Genomic DNA, 22,490 nt, shown 5'->3' on the forward strand with positions numbered 1-22,490 from the left:
AGCCAAGGACAAGCGGTGCCACCAGGTCACCTCCAACACATGAGATCTTCAAACATCAACAAAAAACCCACTAGTACATGGGTTTTGCTCCACTGACACAGAGAACAGTTCTACAGCAACAGAGAATAAACCTGCACAAGCCATGAGGTTCACGTAGGCAAAGGACCTTCCCAGATACAACCATGTGTGAGCACCTGGGCCAGAAGGACACGTATCCAGGAGAAAAGCCCATTTTTCCACCAACACTGAAACAAAATCTATGCTGCCACCATAGGTTGAGCCACCTATTTACCCATTTTTTGTTGTTTTTAATAGCAGCTCTTAGCAAAGCCATTTCTAACCTCACCTCCCTGGCTCTACCCTGTTGTTACAGAGATGCTCTTTTTCCTCAAAGCCTCTTCTCTTAAAGACACTGCCAAGAAACAGCTTAATTAAAGCAAATGGAGACATTCGGAGCAAGAACAAATTAGGCCAGAGAAATAAACTAGAAATGAGACAATAAAATATAAGAAACGAGGACTTAAAACAGTGCAAAACCCCCTTTTTTTAATGGAGCTGTATGACCACCTACAAAACCTACCCAAAGTTACTTTTAAGCAACATAATGTGCACTTTGCGGAGTGTCTACCTATAACTGCACCCGCTTGTAAGGCAGCAGATACCTGGATACTTTAGTGTAGTACTACCCGTCATGCTTTCTAGAGCATTAATAGTGTCCCAAAGGACTGTGCCCACATCTGCCTTTCTGTGGAGGGTCCCAAGAATACGACTCTCAGCTTTCCAGGGCTAATTTCTCAAAGCAGTTTTAGCCTGATCTTTGACTTCTTATGCCCTGATGGTGCATGCACCAAGTTAGGTTCATGCACCCATATGTGAGACGTTGCAGCCCAGACCCATCACAGCTCGCTGTGGGGAGGACACAGTGTCAGTCCTGATAATATAATCCATGAGTTAGAGACTGGATTTTTTTTCCTTTTAGTAGATCAAAAACATTCTTGTAGAAAAAAAAAATCTAAAATAAATACTCAAGTCTTCAAACCCATCCTCCTCCTCTATCTCCTCAATGGGCCATTACTTGCATTAGTAGGACAAAGAGCTTCTCTCACTATGATTAAAAATAACCAGGGTTGGTAGGAAGAAATGTTTCAGAACAGAGTTTCTGTATTATTAGTGGAAGAAATATTTGTGTATTTGCTCCTCAGGAACCTCAGTGACACTTATTTACAAAATAAACCCAAGCGAGTAGGGGAAGAGGGAGGAAGGAATAGAGAGGAGAAGCTTCCTCATAATTTTTAGACTTTGTGTCATCTGAACACTTCCAGGAGGTCATAAAAAATAATTACACGTGAAAAGAGAAGGAGATTTTTCCAAAAGCTTCTGAGAAATAGAGGAAAAAGAATAAATCTATGTTAAATTGGTGTTGTTGACTTAATTGAAAATAGAAACTTTTTCAAAGCAAGTTTTCAAGTATCAGTTTGAGAAACGGCACGCTCTGCTTTTGTTGATGACGTGCTTGTGCTTAACTTCGAGAAATCATTTATTTGAAACAACAAGTTATTTTCTGGATATAAAGCACTTGACTCTAACTTGCAGGCACCAAGGTCTTGCAGCAGAAGGTGATGTGGAGCAAGGGCACGTTTGCAGCACGTCATGTACTCGCTGCCCATTCGCCATCACAACGCTCAGGCAACCCCCTCACTCAAAATTAAGCCAAAAACCCTATCATCCAGCCTCCGCGGAGCGACCCTGACCCCAGGATTGACTTTAATCCTCATGATTAAGGCAGGGAACAAACTCTCCTGCTGCTCCTGAAAGCTGCCCCCAAAAGAAGCGGCGCTCTTTGTAAAGCCAACGACAATGCGGGGTGTCTTCAAAGCCTGGCGAGCGGTCACACACAAAGGAAAAATCATCATCCAAGCGGCCATGCCCATGTCCCCCAGTACCCTCCACCCTGGTGGGACAACGTGTTTTTTTAATTAATCCTTGATCTCAGACACATCGTGCCCCTGCCACTTGCAATCCCTCTAACCCATCAGTCACAAATAGCAATATTAGGAGCAATATTAGCCCAAATAGGCAATTATAGTATTTGAGCATCCACCGTATCTTTGCCCTGAAATGGGAATATCATAAAAAAAGAAAAACACAGAGTCATCTCCACTGGCCCATGGTGTTACACCCATGTGGAGAAGCGGAGGTGTCACACAAAGTGGGGGTGGAGGGGCGCAACCCATGCTTTGGTTTAACTAGGACAAAGTCCTAGGAAAGCCGAGCCTTGGAGCCCTTCTGTATTTGCAAGCCAGCTAAGCAGCACCCGAGGATGGATCATTCCCACCTCTGAGCAGACCAGTTCAGTCAAAATGGAATATCAATACCCAAAAAACAGAGACGGAGGCTTTTCCCCATTAATGAACTATTTTTTTCTGTGCTTCAGGACCCTTGCACCCAGAGGATCAAAGGTAAGAAGTGCCCAAATACCACAAGCTTTGATGCTCTTCAGGTGCTCTGCTTCAACCAGAGCACAAATACTTCATAAAAGGGAGATCAGTTTTATAACTATTAAAAAAAAAAAAAAAAAGGATAGATTGATTCAAACATCAGGAATAAAAAGTTCTCCTTCGAGCTCTCCCTGGGGTAGGGCTTTTGGTTTTGGGGTTTTTTTGAACTCTTAAAGTCCCCATTTCTAGTTGTACCCACAGCCAGCAGAGCCAGAAGGTTTTGCCTTCCACAAAAAAAAGTTTTGGTTTGTTTTTATTTGGGGTTTTTTTGTGTTGTTGTTTCTTTGGGGTTTTATTTAATTTGTTTTCTTTGTGTGCTTTATTTTAAATACACCGCAGGCTCTGTTTCTCCTGAACATCCCTGTTTCCTGAGAAAGGTGGCAGAACTCAGCTGAAGAAGAAGAAAATGAAAGCAAAAGCAAGGGTTCACACGTAGAATGTGTAATAACGGAAAATCACAATTATAACCGTATTAAATTTGCACTGTTACCCTTACCTTTTAGGCTATGGCATAGTTCCCACCAGGATCCTCCCAGTGTTTTGATTCCAAAGGATTTAAAATGAAACTACAAAAGTATTGCTGGAGACCTGAAAAGCAACACCAGAAGCTGAAGCAAGACAAGTTTGCATCAGCTCAAACGACGATGGGCTTTTCTAAAATGAAATTTTTCCAACCTGGTGGATTTTAACACCAAGACTTTCCTTATGTAGACTGAGAGTAAAGTTCGATTTAAAACCACAGTAACAGCACTAAGATGCTTTGATGCTTGACTGACCCAAAGCTTCACACCTTGGAGGGGCAGCACTGCCCTTCAACATGAATTTCTATTGAGCAGCCTCCACCAGGGAAGCACCAGGTACTTCTGAGCTCATATCTCCCCTTTTTAAGTCGTTCTACCACCACTTCTCACGAAAAGAAGTTTTCCTTGTTGCCAAATTTCTCCACAGTGTAACTTCTACCAAACCCAGCTGCACCAAGGAAAAATTAAGCCTTTTGGTTAAAATCAGTCAAATAAATTTCTGCAGTTTGGTATATTTCTGCTTCTAAGGTTTTCTTTTCATATTGCTACCTCCTGTTTCCCTATTTTGTGGGTTAGCTGTAGTTGTTTTTGACTTTGCAGACTCGGTTCCCCATGTCTTTTTAGCTTAGTTTCCTGTTTATCAGAAATGATTAATTTCACTTTTGCTAGCAAAAAAAGAAAACCCTCCTGATTTGTTCACCTGTATAAATGACCATGACAAAGGTGACTGTCCCACCATGCAAAAGAGCTGTGAACCTTAATTAACGCTTGTGCAGTGCTTTGAATGTGACACATCCTATGATAACTTAGTGGGGTTTCTTTTAATTTTTCAACTTTTGTTGTAGCACTATTGTTCAGAACGGTACATGGCAGCATATGGCAGGTCACGCTTCCACAGCGCCCGTCAGCCCAGGCCAGCAGAGAAGATGCTGTGGACCAGCGCACGGTCCCCAGTTCTGCAGGCTGGTTCCTCATCTCCCTCCAACGTGCTCCCTCCAGATCCTCTTTCTTGGAGAACTGAACCTCCAGAGCAAAACTCGCCGAGGTCACTCCAAGCGTGGACCGTACCCCTCGCGCACACCGGGGACAGCCAAGCTCCTCAAAGTGGGATTTGGGGTTATCTTATCCTCAATGGTGACAACTCCGCTGCTTCGCCACGGAGGAGGCGCAGCCACCGCAACACAGATTTGGAGCACGTACTGTTTAGAAATGTCTTAAACTCCTCTATCCCTTTTGCTACATGTCCCTTTGTGCTTTTTGTAAAATTTATAATGTATTAAAGATGTCACTTGATAGGGCCCTTGCTATGCTTAGCTGGAACCTCCTCTAAAGTGCTTCCCAGTGAGCTCTGGCTAACTCCCCTTTGATTACCACACAATTAGTTTGTTCAGCTGATGGCCTTTCTTCTCCAAGATCCTCATTGTGTCTCCTGCCTCCTATGCAGTTCTTAAGAATTTAAATGAGCCGTTTTATTTCTTCCTACAAGCAAAGATCGACAAACCCAGCCCCACCCTTCTGCTTTCACTTTTAGTGCGCCTAATAAAAGTAGTGTGAGGGTTGGGTGTTGGTTTGTTGTGGTTTTTCTTTTCCAGGGGTCGTAGCTAATGGAGATTTTTATGTTGTTTCTGACATTGTTTGTGGTGCCTCCCACCAGACTACAAGCTCAAGAGGATTGAAAGACGGTGGCATAAATGTCAGGGAAATGTCTCTGCTGTGTCAGGTCTAATTAGACATTTGTACTTGTAGGACAAACACCTTCCTCATAAAATTCAAAGCTCAGGCTCAGCACATGCTCGGAGAGACTTGCAAGGAGAAGGCATCATAACCAGCACACAGACCTATCCAATTCTGATGCAGTTTCTTCCAGCATTTTAGTTCAGCCCCCACAACAACCACCTCCATCCCTACTCCTACCCCAAGAGACTTCCAACACATGAAATAAAGATTCTTTGCCTTTGCTGTGCTTTACCAAATTGATTTCCAGAAACACAGAAAATCCTCAGCTTTAAATTCAAGGCACCAAATCAAAAGCCAAGAGTCACAGCTCGTCCATTAATACCTGCACCTGGGGGCAGCAGTTTTGGGACACAACATGTGGTGGTTCCCATCTCATCATGCTGTACAGACCACCAGCTGTTTGTCTAAAAAACTTGCCTATGGAGGATGCTCCTAAAAATGGGCACCTCAGGGCTCACCATCAGGTTGGACTCAATGATCTCAAGGGTTTCTTCCAACCAAAATGATGCTATGATTCTATTGGGTGCACCTCTGCCACCTCTTCTTCTCCACTCATGCTTTTCCCTTCAACATAGAGGTTTTTCCTCCACATTTCAGGTTGAGGTGGACACAGGCAGACCAAGAATAACCTAGCAGTTACCTCTCTCAATCTCATGTCTCCGGCGACATTATAAACTTGGCAGGCTCATCCTAGGTCCTTTTGCAGCACTATGTGACTCTGACGTGTCTGATGCTGATGAGAATTCAAACAAACTGCAGATAGATCAACCACCCAAGACCTCATTTGGACCTGAAGCCAGCAGGTAAGAGGTGAGACATCTTCCCCCAGCACTGCAACCATCTCCACGGCTAGAGCAGGTTTAGAGAAACCACAAAGCCCATCTTATGGACAAGGAGGTCCTTGTCAGAGTTGCCACACACCGGCCACAGAGTCTCACCAGGGTGCATGAGTGCTCTACAACATGGCTTTGCTGAGAACTTCCTGCTATGATCTAACTGTCCTGGCTGCTGCTGTGCAAACATCTGATGTTCTTCAGGACAAAAGGAGGGAGAAGCATGCAGACACATGTCCACATGTGTTTGTGCATGCACATGCATAGGCGGGAGAAATAGGGTTGTGAGCTGAAAAAATGAACTCTTGAAAAAAAAAAACAAAACAGTCTCATCTTGCCTAAGCTTTAACTTCCCCTCCATTGTCCACCTAAGTCTGAGAGAGCAGCTCCCTCTGCGGGTTTTCCTCCTCGCCTGTTTGTTTGCTGGCTGAGGGTGTATCTGGGGAAGCAGAGAGGACACCTGGCCAGTGCCGAGAATCACCCATCACCACTCCCTTGCATGGCAGGGAGCAACCTGGAGACCATCACCACCCAAAGTCAACGAGCTTTGTGTTCCCTTGCCCTTCAGTTCAGGATAAATTCTGGACTCACTCTCTGTGCATTCTGGATCCTTATTGGTACAGGTATTTCATTCAGCAGCACCCAAATGTTCACGTGGGTGTGAAACTCAATCACCTGTGCGAATAAACCTCCATGCTGTTAGCAGGCACTGTAGGGTCTGACCATCACTGAACAAACAGCAATAAGCAGTAAAATAAACTATGATACAGCAGCAGAGTCACTGTGCTTTCTGCTGCATGTATATTTGTACATGAACAGTAATCTTGCCCGAAAGAAATTAGGATTTAGCGAAAGGACTCAACACTGAGGTGATTACATGGAGAAAATGAGCAGCAGTGCAGTGTGTGTCTACTGTGCCATCAGGAGTAGATAAATAAAAGTCAAACATATGTTCAATAAGTCTTACCGTTAGGAAGACACTGGTTCAGTAAAAAAATCACATTCTGACCCTTAGGTAAGATGAAAATGGTCAAAGACCCTGGCCCCTTCCTTGGACAAATGACTTCGAGGACCCGGGAAAGGGAAGCAAATGACTCTGCCCTCAGCACCAACAGGTGCCACCTTAGAAAAGTGTAAACCTGGAGCCCCAGCCACATGATCAATAGGGACCATATGTATGAAAGGTCCCATGTTCCATTTCATAAGGGACATGGTCTAAATCCTCACCAGATTCCTGGGTAATTACATGCCACCCACACAAGGTGTCCTCTGCTGTTTTGACTGGATATACCACTCTTCACTTCCCAGCCAAGTCTTGTGCTCTCCACCCAAAATCCCAGCTCAGTTTCCGTCACCTTCGCTGCAGGGGAGCTTCCACCCAAACCTGGGCTTTGCAATCACCCTCCAGCACCCCAGCAGACCCAGAGCCCCAGACCTGGCAGGGCAGCAACATCTCACGCCGGGGGGCAGGCACCGCTTCACGGCTGCATTTCTGCAACAGGCAAAGGAATTGCTGTGCCTGGGTTGTGCAAGAGGCTTTGGGAGCCCTAGATGTGAGGGCTGGGGATTAAAATGTAAATCTGCTCATAAACAGCCCTAAAAGCTCAGAGGTCTGCAAGAGGGAAAAACAGAGAAGTCCTTTGCGGGGTCAAAAACTTCAGTGTTTTAAAACTTAAAATAAAAAAAAAAAAAGTCTATCCAAAAGCCAAGATCACTTCTGTGCTTTGAAATTTTTAAGCAAAATCCAAGGTTCCCCTTCCTGCTCCACATATGTTGAATTACCAGACTCCAGCCACTCTAATCCTGCAATGGTCCAAGTGTTTCCAGCTTCCCCTCTGCTTCCTGCTTTTGGTTGATACAGCAGACCATAGAATCAGAATGGTCTGGGTTGGAGGGACCTTTCAAAGCTCATCCAGTGCCACCCCTGCCATGAGCAGGGACATCTTCACCAGCTCAGGTTGCTCAGAGCCCCGTCCAGCCTGGCCTGGGATGTCTCCAGGGATGGTTCATCCACCACCTCTCTGGGCAACCTGGGCCAGTGTTTTACCACCCTCAGTGTGAAAAATTTCTTATTCATGTCCAGCCTGAATGTCCTCTCCTTTAATTTAAAATCATCACCCCTTGTCCTATCGCAACAGGTCCTGCTAAAAAGTTTGTCCCCATTTTTTTTATACACCCCTTTTACGGACTAAAAGGCCACATATTATTCTAAATTCCATGCTACAAAGCACATGTGTGTCAAGGAGGGGGCTGGTAGGATATTCCCAGCCCAACACAGGAGGAGATACATCCGTGGCTTTCTGGTGACTGAGACCAGAACAGACCCTGAGTAAGTTTGCAATGGATATGAGCAATATTGAGACAAAGAGGTGCAGTTGTGGGAGGGTGCCTCGCACAGAAGAGAGCTGTCAAAAATGGGTACGAGTATTTAAATGGCAACCTTATTCGCCCATCTCCCCCAAACAGAAAGGGCTTCTCACATCCCACCACGTGAGCCTGCACCACCAGGTCCAGATGAGCTCCCGCTTTTTATTTTTCATTATTATTATTTTTACAGAACTAAAAAACGTTTTCAAAACTACCTTTAATGAACCGAAAATGTTCATTTGAAACTCTGCTCTGTGGAAAGAGTGAGGCTGAGGGAGGGAAGGAAGTGACACAGGTTTTGCTGACCGGCAGGAGGTTGGTTTCAATCCCCCCGCAGAGAAACAGACAAGGTGTCGGAGCCAGCCAGAAAGCTTAAATTGCAAGAAATGACCCATTTTTTCCCCAAAATTCTTATTTCCAAGCCCAGATACAACCCATACATGTCCCTCATGCCTATCTGAACACTTCCAGCAACCCAAAAAAGATGCTGAGCGGTCTCTGCCTGCATCCCCATGGCCATTAGGTGGTCCTTCCTGCCAAGGAACCGCTCCTTGTATCCAAACTTTTGACTCTTTTCTGCAGCCCTGACCCAGCACACAGGCACTTTCCATCCCCTGGCCCATCAAAGAAAGGAGAGAGAGGAAAAAAAGAAGAAAAAGAACCATTTTTCTAACTGAAGGAAAAGCCATGCCAAGTCCTACAAGTACCGCCTGGCCGGGAGCCAGGAAATGTGTAAATTTTCGTGAGCTTGGGCTATTTTGCCAGAAGTCTGCAATGTGTCTGGACACGACCGGTTCCCCTTTGTCAGCCCCAGCCTGACCAACCAGGAAGTTTGAGAAAGAGAAAAAAAAGAGGCAGACACACACTTTTCCACCCCCCCCCCCCCCCAGTAACACAATGACTCTCCTGTAATACCTTTCATTTCTGTACCAACGGCCGCAATGGTCCCACAAATCGGGGTGGGAGGGGAGGGGTACGACAGCCCTTTAATTCTTAAAAAAAACCCACAATTTTTTTTCTTTTCGTTCTCATGTTTGCTGATAACCTCACAACCGCCCTCCCCGCTTTACAGTGGTTATTAGCTTGGCTTGTTGCTATAAATACCAGCGTTAACTCCTTGTATTCCCTGAGGACCGAGTCGAGAAGAAAAGGGGCATTTATGCAACTTTTTCTTCTTTAAAAAAATAAAAAAGGAAACAGGCAGAATTTCATGTAGCACACAGTTAACTGATTTACCCAGACTTTTAAGTGAGGCATTGGAGGTATCAAACTCCAGCTTTGGGCGGCGGGGGCAAAAATGCATTTAAATATGTTTAGGAAACACAGATTTCATTGGGTTGAGAGACAGGAGACCCAACTCTGCTTGCAAGGAGCATAGATCTACTGCCATGGTGAGGAAAAGGAGGATGGGGAAGGCTGAGGATGGGGCATAGGGAGGAATAAGCAGAGGATGCTCACACCCCCCACCCCACCCCATTGTCCCCCTTGTCCCCCCAGCATCTCTCACAGGACGGGGAGCGTTCAAGCCCATTTCACAGCCGGAGGACACACCTGCAGAGGCGGTCAAGCGTGGACGAGCGGAAGTTTAAGGGTGAAAATGCTGCTGTTTCTCACCCCACAGACTTTAAGTCATCACCCTGGTGAGACAGCCAACTACCAAGGTCCACGAAGCTCGAGCAGGAAGCGTGAGATGCTCTGATCAGTGCACAAATCGGATCTCCAGCCGGGTGTGTAACGGGTGAAAACCAAAGGGTTTCGGCCCCCGGCGCCCATGACTAACGTTACAAGGATGAAGATAATTCCCCTTCCCAGGGGGGTCAGTTCATCTGGGCTCTAAGCTAGCGCAGCACCAAACCCAAACTCTTCAAATCCTCCCCTCTGCCCAAAGAAAAAGGAAAACAATATATCCTCTTACAAAGAGTTCTCAAACTTACCCTAGATGGCCAGTTCCAACAATTTTGTGGCTTCAAAAAATATCTGTAATTATTTAGATAGCAATGCAGCTTCCCCACCAGCCAACAGATGTCTTTATCTAGATCAAAAAGGAAAGAAAAACAGACTCAGGAAAGGCACTCTCTGTGTTAAACTCATGTTTAACCAAGTAACTTGATATTCAATAACTTTTGTGTGTGTGTATACAGACACACACAGGAGGCTTTCCAGATATGCCAGTGAGCCTACAAGCATGTCCAAGGCAGGCCTAAGGATGCAGGAAAAAGAAAGATGTCTAAGTGAACATATGGAAGGAAAATAACAGTACTGGTAAAGACTATTTTGAAATCTTTAAAAAATTTACCCTTCCTGAGCAAGGCAAAGCATGATTCTGTGACTCTGTGACCTCAGTGGTACTGTTGGCATCGCTGGATATCTCCAAATATTCACAGGGATGAGATGCCCTTGAGCAAGTTCTCAAATGAAAAGGGTACAAATTGCTTATTTTTCAGTATCAAGTATGCTTGTCATCAAAGAGACAGCCTTCCTTTAACAAATATATTCAGTGTCGTCAGAGAAATTAGATCCCCATATCCATTAAAATCACCCTTCCCTTAGACACGTGTGCCGCCTCGGTTCAGCAGCTGAACCACTGAGACCCTTCTCTGTGTCAGCGGCTTCTTCAGCTCCTACAAATCCCCACTGCCAGAAAAAAATATGTTTATTCCATTTACCCCAAATACTACTTCATTTGCTAAAGCTAAAAAGAAGTGAGATCACCCCAAAATCATCCTGGCTAAGAGCATGCAAGGCGACAGATATAGAAAACTTGTATACAACAGCGTATACTCAAACTGATAGCATGTCCAACAGACCAACTTCACAACCACGAAGCACCAAAATGCCTTTCAGCCAACACATCTCACATGGCTGCAGAAAACACCTTGGTCTTCACTGCTGCCCCAGTAAAGGCAGACAATACATTTTGCTTTTCAAAGCACCAAGGCTTGGTTTTTTATTGACAGAGAAACAAGCATTTAAACAGAGAAACTAAGCCGTATCAACTGGAGAAGGCTTCCACTGGGTCTTATGGGATCTGTCATTTATTTGCCTCAACCTCTGCATTTTCCCCTTACACAACTGATTTTTCTAACCAGTACCGGACTCCCTCTGCATCTCACGATGTCCCACCATGGGTGACTCCTGTTATGGGCACAGGGGCTCGGTGTAAGAGAATTAAGGTGTATCACAGGAGAGGCAAGTCCCTCACAGAGGAGAGAAAAGGGAAGGTGGAAGTCAGAAGTTTCCAGGCTTTGCTGTCAGATTTTCTTTTAAGCCAAAATGTCAACTATTTTCATGCAAAATGTTAATTAAACCATTTCTTCCTCACTTTTGGAAATATTTTCCCTACAGAAAGGGGGGGAAAAAAACATATCCCAAGTCTGGCAACGTGCTGTCTGCCCTCTTCCTTCGGCTGGTCTGAATCAAAGCTACCATTCATCCATGGCCCACTCCCGCACGAGACCTGGGCACGCTGATCCACCATATACTCGTTGGAAAGGACATAAAAATAAAGCAGATGCTATTAGCATTCAGAGCACACATCCACTTGCTAACCCCCCTTTCATAGCCTTGTGTATGCCTTGAATCAGAGGGCTAACAAGACAGAATGCTATGAATAAACTCGGTATGAATAAAGTATGAATTCTCGGTATGAATAAGGTCTTGGAGTAAGCGTTCAAAAACCCCAGTGCCACCCCGAAGCCTCCCAATACAGAGAGGGATAAAGGCAGAACAAGAGTGGCCCAGCGGTGCATCGGCCACAGCTTGAGGTCGCTCCTGCCAAGGGCAGACCAGGAGCAGAGATCGCCCGATCCAGCAAACACACGGGACACTGATGGGTAACTGGACTCACCTACTAAAACCTTCATAATAAGCATGAACTACAGGGTTTTGCAAAAAGATGGACCCAGTTTCAAAGGCATAGTGATTTCAAATTGGGTCCACATTTTTGAAACGCCCTGTAGATGAAATATTCAAGTTAAGTACATCTCTAACTCTTCGTGCAACATCCCCAAAGCCCTTTGTGGTTCTCCACAACCCATTACACCCTCTATCGCTTGTAATCTCCCTCCACTTGGGTATTATGGCAAAACAGCCTTCTCCCCAACCTGCATTATTTACAATTACTGAAAATAAATATAAAACACCCTGTGCCTTTGGCTCTGTTGGTGCTCTGACTCTGACCTTCTCCCAAGGCCAGAGACCTTGGAGCCATCCTTGACACTCAAGCTTGCTTTCCATCTCCCACGTCCATAAATCTGCCCGTCGCCACCTCCAGATCACTGACAAAGCCTATCCTCACCTTGACCCTGCCGCTGCTGAAATCTCTATCCAGACCATAATTACTTCCCATCTCAACTATAGTAAATTCTTTCCCCTCCTCTTTCATTTTTATGGTCTTTCTAAAACACAAACTCTTTAAAGTTTAAGTAATCTAGATCCCTGCTCCTCTTCCCAGGAGCTGCAGGAGGATGAGGCTGCTTTGGAAATAAGAGTGAAAGCAAAATTTGAGTAAGAATTATAAAAAAAGTAAAGGAAAAACCCAATGTTTGGTGTCAAAGCCCAGGCTGAGCAAGGATGCCCACTGCCCTGGTAAGCAGTGACTCCAAAGGTACAAGGGCAACAAACAGTGACCAAAAAGCATCCAAGGAAGATTAAGACAACCTGGAGCACAAGAGGATAAAACTTGTGGGAACACACCTGGTTTCTTGGCACTGCTCTAGTAATGAAAGCCCACAGGACACACACAGAAACCAAGGGCAAAATGAATTGTATGACCAAGAGTCTCCAGGAGAAATGCAAAGGAGCCCAATCATCAATCTCCCAGGTCAGCTCAAGGAGGATGTTGAAGGACACAACGGAACGAGGGAGGAAGCCCTGGTGATGTCCTGGTGGGGTCCTGGGGCTCCCTGCAGACCAACCCCCCATCCTTTGCTCCCCACCTTTCGCAGAGTATATGAGTGATTAATCGTTTACGCGTGAATCCAGGTCTACCAAAAGTAGAAGATGAAATTTAGAGGACCTGCAGTAATTGCGTTTCTCTGTCTTTCCCTGGCATTTTTAGGTGCCGATTAACGTAGAGCCCAGGCAGCCCAGGGTAATCAATAACCTTAACCCCTAGGAAGCATTTGCATTTATGCGTGATGGGTTGGGATTTTTCTCTTCAAGTGAGACGGGAAGTTGGAGGGGACTCCCAGTGCCACCCCCCCGCCTTGGCCAAGGTGCCCCTGTGGTTTTGGGGGGTGGCTGGAGCTGCTGAGGAGAGGAAGCCCCTTGCCCATGGCCATCCCTCCACGGTTATGGGAGCATAAAAATAAAATAATATAATTTAAAAATTAATAATTTTTTAAAAGAGGTAAAAAATAAAACAAAAATATGAAAAATAAAACTAAGAAATGGGAAGAGGAGAGAGAAAAAGGAGGGAAGAGGAGAGAGAAAAAGGAGGGAAGAGGAGAGAGAAAAAGGAGGGAAGAGGAGAGAGAAAAAGGAGGGAAGAGGAGAGAGAAAAAGGAGGGAAGAGGAGAGAGAAAAAGGAGGGAAGAGGAGAGAGAAAAAGGAGGGAAGAGGAGAGAGAAAAAGGAGGGAAGAGGAGAGAGAAAAAGGAGGGAAGAGGAGAGAGAAAAAGGAGGGAAGAGGAGAGAGAAAAAGGAGGGAAGAGGAGAGAGAAAAAGGAGGGAAGAGGAGAGAGAAAAAGGAGGGAAGAGGAGAGAGAAAAAGGAGGGAAGAGGAGAGAGAAAAAGGAGGGAAGAGGAGAGAGAAAAAGGAGGGAAGAGGAGAGAGAAAAAGGAGGGAAGAGGAGAGAGAAAAAGGAGGGAAGAGGAGAGAGAAAAAGGAGGGAAGAGGAGAGAGAAAAAGGAGGGAAGAGGAGAGAGAAAAAGGAGGGAAGAGGAGAGAGAAAAAGGAGGGAAGAGGAGAGAGAAAAAGGAGGGAAGAGGAGAGAGAAAAAGGAGGGAAGAGGAGAGAGAAAAAGGAGGGAAGAGGAGAGAGAAAAAGGAGGGAAGAGGAGAGAGAAAAAGGAGGGAAGAGGAGAGAGAAAAAGGAGGGAAGAGGAGAGAGAAAAAGGAGGGAAGAGGAGAGAGAAAAAGGAGGGAAGAGGAGAGAGAAAAAGGAGGGAAGAGGAGAGAGAAAAAGGAGGGAAGAGGAGAGAGAAAAAGGAGGGAAGAGGAGAGAGAAAAAGGAGGGAAGAGGAGAGAGAAAAAGGAGGGAAGAGGAGAGAGAAAAAGGAGGGAAGAGGAGAGAGAAAAAGGAGGGAAGAGGAGAGAGAAAAAGGAGGGAAGAGGAGAGAGAAAAAGGAGGGAAGAGGAGAGAGAAAAAGGAGGGAAGAGGAGAGAGAAAAAGGAGGGAAGAGGAGAGAGAAAAAGGAGGGAAGAGGAGAGAGAAAAAGGAGGGAAGAGGAGAAAAAATAATTAAAAAAGAAAAATTAAAAAATCAAAAATAAATATTAAAAAGATAAAAGTATTAAAAATTAATAAATATTTAAAAATTAAAAGCTAAAAATAAAAAAGAATTAAAAATAAATATAAAATAACATTTAAAAATAAAACTATAAAAAAAAAATTTAAAAATAAAATAAATATTAAAAAATAAAATTAAAAAATAAAACTTAAAAACTCTAGAAGTGCCTGTTGTTTGGGGGGGGCTCACCAGGAGTGCCACAAGCGCCGGTGGCACAAAGCACCGCAGCATCTTTCAGTCGGGCGCAGCCAAATTGATTTGCAAAGGTTGGGGCTGGCAGCCCAGCCTGCTTTGCATCGCCAGCGCTCCCCGGCCACACAATGCAGAGCAGCCTGGCAAACAGAGGCACGCAGCGGGAACTGGCCGGTTCAAAGTCCAAACCCCACACCCCCTCACCCCAGTCTGGTTTGAAAGGTCACTGGGTGTCTGGGAAAATAGTCTCAGGATACGATCCTTTATTAAAGGTCACTATTTTTCAACGGCACTTAACACACACTTGCACACAAATTGAGGCTGGAGAGGGAAAAAAAAAAGGGGGGGGGGGGGAACCTGGGGGCTGCCTCGCATTGTACATTGTGCTCGCAAGATTTATGTCTTGTGGTCACCAGCAGTAAACACACACTGCTTCAGTATTAAAGTTCACATTAATCCACCGATTTTTTTTCCCCTCCTCCTTTAAATCAGCCTCTCTTTGCAAGGCAAACAGTGGCAAGGCAGAACTTTAACTAATCGCTTTTGTTTTTCCTCCCTGCTGGAGGGTTTTACCTTCCCGTGTTGTTCTTTTTACTCTGTTTTTGTTTGGGTGCTGGCTTCGGCTTTACGTTTTTGGTCTGCTCAGGCGGGCTTTTTGTTTTAACCCACTTATCTGGACAACTCATCTCTATTCAATATGCCCAATATACTATTTATGCTCTAGCACAGACACAGAGAGATACTATTTAGCAGCTTGGAGTTTTTTCTTCCCAAGTCCTATGATAAAGCATTACAATGAGAAGCACAGTGATTAAAGCAAGAAAGTAGAAAACCTTTCTCTTTTTTTTTTGCCAGACATATCTGTTTCATCTTTCCTTACGCAAAATCAAAATATTAGTTCCTGTTCCCCCCACCCAGTGGCAGATATTTTACTTTTCATTCACAAAAAACTTCTAAATACCCTATGTTGAAGAGGAGAGCCAGTTTTAATGAAGACACAGAGTTTCTAACTTAATTTCTATTATTTTCAAGTTATGAAAAGCACCTTAATTTTTCTGGTTAAAACATACACGTGTAACTGTTAAAACATCCCAGGCTTATTGCAGTACCCCAAAACAAAAATGTATGAGGTTTTTTTTTCCCAATACAGACTAGTAAAAAGAAGAGTGTTCTGCGTGGTCAGCACTGAAATTTCACCCTAAATACTTTAATCCCATTGTGTCTATTGGGTTTGCACCTCACCGGGGTCGGGCTGGTCAAGGGTGAGCTGCTTGGTGACGCCTTTGGCACCGCTCCCCGGCAATTAACGGGGCTCTCGTTAGCACAGCCAGGCCCTAAACTGGGAAAAGCACCGAGCAGGGAGGTAAATGGGAAATGAGAGTGGGGAGGTAGAAGTGAAACTCCTTGAAACAGATGAGCACAGGGGATGGTTTTTAGAAAAAAATAAGTTGTTTTCAAAGGTCATTGAGTCAGTCAGGTTTGGGTATCTTGCAAAGACTCTGGGCAGAAGATGAGATTTTATAGGCTTTTTTAAATATAAAGATACACAGAGGTTCAAACTGGGAGGTCCCACCACTCGGCTCTGGAGCAGCCCCGTTTCCCAGTCTCAAAGTGTCGCTGGGGATAGGAATACATGCAATTATCTACTCATCCACTCCAGTGATTTAATTTATTATTATTATTATTTAGTTTTTAATTTCTTTTTGTTTCAATTTTGGCACACCTGGTTTTCCACAAGAACTAGGTTATTTCTCCACCTCCTGAAAAATCTGCTCCTAATCCCTGGGACATTTCCAAACACAGAAAGAGTGAATAAAAATATTCTCCTCCCAAGGAGACCTTCCAACATCTTTTTGTGTACGGTTTCCCCAACCGAGGGCAAGACTGTGACCTCAGACATGGCCTGTGCAAAGAAATAGGTACTCGATGGAAATTTCCGCTGATGATATGTCAGGATAACCACAGCCATGTCTGTCCCCCTGCAGCAAGTGGCCTTTCTGGCCAGTCCCCATGGGCTCTAATTGGTATGGGCGTGTAGAATCATAGAATCATTTTGGTTGGAAAAGACCCTTAAGATCATTGAGTCCAACCGTAACCTAACTCCGGCATTAATCCAGGTCCCTGTGAACCTCATCTACATGTCTTTTAAACACCGCCAGGGATGGTGACTCCACCACTGCCTGTTCTAATGCCTGACAACCCTTTTTGTGAAGAAATGTTTCCTAATATCCAATCTGAACCTTCCTTGGTGCAACTTAAGGCCATTCCCAGCTCACATGTCTCCTTGCCTGCCCTATGGCAGTCACCAGGGTTGGGGTAACAGTAATTACACCCAATTTGGTGGCCCTTGGATGCAGCATGTCTTAGAAATCCCCAGGTTTTGCAAACAGCATCACAGAGGGCGCCCGAGAATCCCGCACCAGGATGGGATGAGTTAACCCGCCTTGTGCAAAGCAACAAATCCCCAACCTCCCGCGCAAACCTTCCCCGGCAGCGATCAATAGATCGCCAGACCACACCGACATAACCTTGTCATGTCTCAACAAGGGTACGGTGGCTAAAAAGGCTTAGGGAGGAGAAATACCACTCATCATCCCATCTCCCTGGCAAGCAGGATACGGACAGTGACCGCCAACGCTCCCTCGGTCCTCACGCCACTTTTAGCATCCTACAGCTGAAGCAGCTCCACGCTGATCTCCAGCAAAGCTCCATGGTTTAGGGATGTTATTTAGGAGGCAGAAATAGGCCCAGCTCTACAGGACAGCGCTGGTTTGCTCCAGCTGGGGACACAGCCCCCGAGTCTTTATGAACAGTGTTCGTCTACCTGAAGCAAAGCTATTATAGACATGAATCGATGGCCAGCGCTGCCCCAAATCCCAAAAGCTCAGCAAAAAACAGAGCAAAGTCATTTGGAAAAAATGAGGATGCCTCCCAACAAACAAACTCCCCCATCCCCGAGTTTGCTCCCCATATCTCCCACCCCACAGAGAAATTTTGGCGCTGGCTGCAGGGAAAGGAGGGAGGATGCAACGAGCAACCCAAAACATCCCTTCAGCTGACTTTATTGGACCATGCCACTTCTGTGCTAATTACAACAGTTTTTGCTTAGAAAACCCAAAATACAGTTGGCCTGCCCAAGCGGGGTTCTCCTGGTGGGAGACCCACACAAGCCCCATATGTTGCAAGCTCAAAACTTCACTGTTTCAGCAGAATTTGATTCAGAATGAAGCTGTCCTGACAGACAGCACCCAAAAGTCCCCTCTGTACAGATCGATGTTGCTTTTAACAACAAGCAAGCTCCTTGCACCCAGACCAAGACCTCGCATGATCCATCTTTCCCTTTCTTGGGCAAGCGAGCAACTCCGAGCAAATCTATAAAAACCCTTTGCCATTTGCACGATGCTTCATACTTCTGCTGGTGGTTTCAAAAAATAAAACAACCTCCAAGCTGAATTTAGAAAGAGAAAATTTGGGAAGGGAGAGTGCCTGCCTCGTCTCGGTTGCGGCACAGTGGTCAGAAAAAGGAACTGCTGGGTCCTGCCCTCTTCTGCTCCCGTCCCTGTGCCGGGGACCACCACGGCCACCGGGAACCTGCCCACAGCACAGCCAGCACCACACGCAGGACCTGCTTTGGGGGGGAAAAGCCCAAAATGCTTTGCTTAGGGGATGCACATGAAGTCCCCCACCCCACTACGGACCCTGATGTTGTGTCAGAGAGGCGCAGTTTTCACTTGAAGAAGTTGGAGAGGCCAGTCTTGATGTCTAGTTCCTATAAGGGTTGGTTCCCCAGACTCAGGCCGGTTACCAAGAAAATTCAGTCTCATTTTTGGCAGCAGCTCAAGATCTCGGACTCATCACTACGCTCCCCATTCCCCAGTTTCCTTTCAAGCGGTGCTGGTAGCAACTTATCCTGATGTAACAAAAATTAATGCTGGCAAATTACCTTATATCATATCACACGCTTCTGTCCAAAAAAATCTCACTTCTGGTTATTGTCCAGCACAACAATACAAAGCATATGTTATGTGAAATTAAACTCTGAAAAGGAAAGCACTTTTTGAAAGAAGATATTCAAGGACATGTTCCCAAACGCTAAGCATCTTAAAGAACATCGCATCAGACCAGAAAAAGGGACCACGCACCGAGATGCAGAGCGCACCGGGATCTACGCAGGGGATGGTTCTTGTGAGAAGACCTGTACCCCTGCCTAAAACCTCATCAAGGGAGAGGAGATCAACAGACCAGCCCTACAGGTGAAGGCAAGAGGAATGCCAGGTGTAGCTACAACTCTTGGGATCTTGAAAGCTCCTGTAGGGTCTCCTGCTGCATCCAGCCTCCCAACAAACCACAGGCAGCTACTAAACCAGCTGAAATAAAGTCGTAATAAAGTTCTGTTAGAAGTGACTGAATGTTTAAGGTTTTCCTTGCAAATCAATCTGCTTCTGGTTTTCAAATTTCCAGACATGAATTTGCGAGCTTTTACACGTTTGTGCTAGCTTTATTCAATGAAAGCAGTTCCCTTTAAACGGGCAATAACTATTCCCTGGCAAACATCTGCAAGACCAGCTCTGAGACTGTATTTTCTTGGAGGACAGGGGAGGAAAAGTGTTGTCTGGGAAGGCTTTGGGTTTTATTTTAATCTTTCTGCCTCCATTTAAACAATACATTTCCTTATGCCCTACTTGACTGAGCACCAGATCTTGATATGAACCATCAGAATCCAGCCTCTGCCAGAAAGACAGATACTATAAATGGCCAAAGGTCTGATTTGGCACCGAGCGGACTCTGAAATATTATTTTTAAATTGGCATCTATTTTCAGCCATGCTTGTATGCTGCTGAAAGAGAATTCATGTCACACTGTTTGTGCATTTTGTAGGCTCAACCTCAGTGCCAAAGCCATGAAACTAAAGAAAAGCCTCTAAAGTTAGTGCGAGCCTGAAGTAAAGAACCCAGAGCCAGAGGCTTTGATTTGTAGCAAGTGAAGCAGCAGCACCCAAGCACAATGTGTGATGCTGAAGCCAGCCAGCGGTTGTTTATTAGTTAAAACTGTTCAGATTAACCCTAGCTCTGTGCTCTGGATTTTGCTGAGAAAGCCCAAACAGACCGAACTGCAGTGCTCTGTGAGATACAGGAGTGAGAACCACCCCAAACTTCATGGGGGACAATCACATCTTCACCTCAGTGTTGGTTTTGGTCTGTTACCTGCAATACGTCTGCACAAACCCCAGTTCCAGCTTGCATGCTTCTTATCTTATGCAGAATAATTATGAGTACAGGAGTCTTTGATGGACAAATCGCTGCCTCTCATTTTGGGTACGTGGTTCCCATCTCTTGAGTGTACAGCTTTGGGATGCAGCCTTGTCCCTGGAGGTGATGGCAGCATCGTGAAAGACCAGGAGTGTTTTGTTTGAATGCTTAGCAAACTTTGGGGCAGGTTGCTGCTCTTTCAGAGCAAACTTGGGAAGGGGTTTTGGGGGTGGAAATCTTGGAGCTAAAAATCCCTACTTCTGTTTTATAAATAGGGCAAGAAGGCCTTTTTTTGTTGTTTTTTAAAAAACATAAAGTCACTGGTTTTCTTGCCACAGAAGCCCTGTGCAAGCTTTCCTACACAGCCCTGCTACTGGCTCCTGATGTTCCCTAAGGAGCTGGCTTTTCAGAACAAGACACCCCTCAGTCCCCCCAGCAGAATCATTAGCCCCTCCATCAATATGTCAGTAGGGACCAGTTGTGGCAAATGCATTTACAACCAGGCAGGGCAAGGACCACAGGAGAGCAAAGCACATCGGACATAGGAAGCAGACCAGCCATCACACAACAATAATTTTTGGTCACTACTTCCATAAACGGGGTTTGAACCGGTGACCTCCAGCGAGCGCATCGGTCCCCTGAGCCCCCCAGTTCCCCTCTATAAAGTCTCCTATTTTAACCGGTGACTCCCTGCACGTCTCAGCCCTTCCTCTCCCTGTCACTTTATGTCCCAGCATTGACATATGGTTGAACCAATATCCTTCCTCCGCTTCCTTTCTCATTGCTAAATGTCCAGTAGGATTGCAACAAAAGCACCCAACAGGAAAGGTCAAGCTGAGTTTCATGCCTGAGGTCTAGGATTACATCAAATTCTTAACGTTCATCTGTCCTTAGCATTGAGCGAGCACTTCCCAGTTTCAGCCTCATCACAGCCAAAGCAACAGGATCATTTTCACTCGAGCTTGCCCTACTCTTGCCTTTAAAAACCCCACCAGATCATTCCCACATCCCTACAGGGACGCAGTTGAACTCGAGCTCACCAGGGCTGCACGGTCAGAGACCTACAGAGCTGCCCAAGGCAAAAGTTAAGACTTGCCCAAACTCTTTACAGCTCAAGTTTGTGATTCACTACAATATTATTGACTAAAGAAATAAGCCTGGGAGAAAAAAAAAAAAGCTTTGAACATTTCCAGCTAGAAAACTGGCTCAGATTTTTCAAACTTTGAATGGAAATCAACATCGAACAAACAAAACAAACAAAAAATTAAACTCCTAAGAGAGCACAAGCTTTTGATGAAAATGCTTAAGAGGAGATCTGACACGAAGGGATTTAATCAAAGTCCATGCAGTAATAACGCTCTAAACTTATTGATATGCTTAAGTGGCTCCTAAGTATTTTGCGAAGATTAATGAATTTATCTGTACAATCCTCTGATGGAATAAACTGTATCCCTGGATTTGGGCCTTGGATTAAAGCTTCCAGATGTCACAAAACCTCAACCAAAACCAAGAATTAAGCCCATGTCTCCAGCAAATGCCTTAGCCATGGGTAAACCCTGTTCAAGCAAGCTGAGACCTTGCTATGCCCACACTTCTGTTGTTGACTGAGATCTCCACAAAATACTCATCACAGTGGTTCCGAAGCAGAAACATTGGGCAATGTTGCACCAGCAATTCCCGTTGCATTTTGTTTCTCTACCTGCTTCCCCAGCCATCCCCAGGGGTGTCCCCATCCTTGGCTCCCAAGGGCTCTGAGCACTATTATTTAAGCTGGACTGACTCCTCACAGGAGCAATTAAAGTCTTTAAGATCTTACCTGTGTTTCACTAGAAGTCTTCTCATAAAGTAGTTACTCAGACGTTCCTGAGCCCAAAAGCATTAAGATGCAAAGAAAACACTTTGTTGTTTTTTTTTTCCTTCATGACAAATCAGGTATTTAATGCAGCTAAAGCTACTGCTAAGGCTACTCACAATAAAAAAGTGAATGTGATCTAAGCAGGACTGCTATTTGGGATTTATCAGGTAATAATTATACCATCTCCAACCCTGCGATCAGGCCACTTGCTCACCGACTTCAATGTAGGCTGAGCCCAAATCGCATCTCTCCTGCCACAGGCAACAAGTTAGCTGAGCAAAGAGAATACAACCAAACGCTGGAGAGGACCCAAAATATTCAGCCTCAGTAAAGAAAACGTGGGTGTCACCCTCTTCCCCCTCCAGCTGCCTGGCAGAAACGGGCACTTGCAGAAGCCGAGTGGGTTTTTGGCAGCGTCCAAGTAGTTTAGATAGTAAAGGTCTCCCATAGTAGTAGGAAAGAGGAAGCTACATACAGAAAAATCTCATTTCTACAGCAGGTTTACTTGACAAGTCCCTGGCCAAGGCCATGTGGACACCATGAGTCTCGGTTTCACCACCATCTCCTTACTATTGAAGCTGTATTGCAGCCTGAATATCAGAGGAAGATCTAATTACCTACAAGCATCTTCATCTTGATGGTGGGGAAAAGGATGTGAATACCTATAGTTATTCAAATAACGGAAGAATATCTTACTGTAATTAGGTCTGACAAAGCTAGACTTAAATGTGTTGTATTTCAAAGGGTCCTTAAAAGAAGGTGTTGTCCTCACTGCAAATCAACGATAA

The 22,490-nt window shown here is 45.1% G+C and overlaps 1 long non-coding RNA gene across 2 annotated transcripts in view; it reads right to left on the reverse strand.

The window, feature by feature from the left end:
• LOC139827685 (uncharacterized) overlaps nucleotides 1-14,718 on the reverse strand; it is a 173,274-nt gene extending 158,556 nt beyond the window's left edge. For both annotated transcript variants that reach the window (XR_011738603.1, XR_011738602.1), the window contains exons 1-2: nucleotides 14,596-14,718; nucleotides 9,891-9,988 (exon numbers count right to left, since the gene is read on the reverse strand). This is a non-coding gene — a long non-coding RNA (uncharacterized lncRNA). The remainder of the gene's footprint in view (nucleotides 1-9,890; nucleotides 9,989-14,595) is intronic.
• Between the last annotated feature and the right edge of the window lie 7,772 nt (nucleotides 14,719-22,490).

The sequence above is a fragment of the Patagioenas fasciata genome, chromosome 3 (genome assembly GCF_037038585.1).
Source record: "Patagioenas fasciata isolate bPatFas1 chromosome 3, bPatFas1.hap1, whole genome shotgun sequence".
Classification (NCBI taxonomy): Eukaryota; Metazoa; Chordata; class Aves; order Columbiformes; family Columbidae; genus Patagioenas; species Patagioenas fasciata.